The sequence below is a fragment of the Carlito syrichta genome, unplaced genomic scaffold (assembly GCF_000164805.1).
Source record: "Carlito syrichta isolate Samal-C Ts95f unplaced genomic scaffold, Tarsius_syrichta-2.0.1 Scaffold306872, whole genome shotgun sequence".
Taxonomy (NCBI): Eukaryota; Metazoa; Chordata; class Mammalia; order Primates; family Tarsiidae; genus Carlito; species Carlito syrichta.
In genome coordinates this window covers 56,480-57,137 of record NW_007250968.1, presented here as the reverse complement: position 1 = coordinate 57,137, position 658 = coordinate 56,480, and the positions used below count along the sequence as shown (strand labels likewise).

General features: G+C 48.8%; 1 protein-coding gene across 1 annotated transcript in view; it reads left to right on the top strand.

Moving 5' to 3' along the window:
• Positions 1-658, top strand: part of LOC103265835 (serine/threonine-protein kinase 10) — a gene marked incomplete at its 3' end in the record, with an annotated part of 113,034 nt that overhangs the window by 63,075 nt on the left and 49,301 nt on the right. The window lies entirely within an intron of this gene.

Here is a 658-nt window from a genome sequence, read left to right as displayed (position 1 = left end):
GTAGAGATGAGGTCTCACCAAGTTGCCCAGGCTGGTCTTGAACCCATGGACTCAGGCAATCCTCTTACCTCGGCCTCCCAAAGTGCTGGGATTATAGACATGAGCCACTGTGCCCAGCCCCAATTCTTAATCTCTGTACAAAGTCTTAAAATCATTCCTTGATAGCTAAGCAATTATGGTTGTCACTATTATAATGACACTTGATGAACATTATTATTATTATTTTTGAGCTAGAGTCTCACTCTGTCACCCAGGCTAGAGTGCAGTGGCATTCTCATGGCCACCACAGCCTTGACCTGTTGGGCTTGGACAATCCTTCCACTTCAGCCTTCCAAGTGGCTGGAACTATAGGTGCACACCACCATAACCAGCTAATTTTTTGATTTATCGTAAAGATGAGGTCTTGCCAAGTTGCCCAGGCTGATATCGAACCCCTGGACTCAGGCAATTCTATCGCCTCTATCTCCCAAAATGCTGGGATTACAGGCATGAGCCACCGCGTCCCCCTAAGTATGGGTATTTTTTTTTTTTTTTTAAGTTGGAGTCTCACTCTGTCGCCCAGACTGGAGTGCAGTGGCTGCTCCCGGCCACCACAGCCTCGGCCTGCTGGGCTCCGGCGATCCTTCCACCTCGGCCTTCCGAGTAGCTGGAATTACAG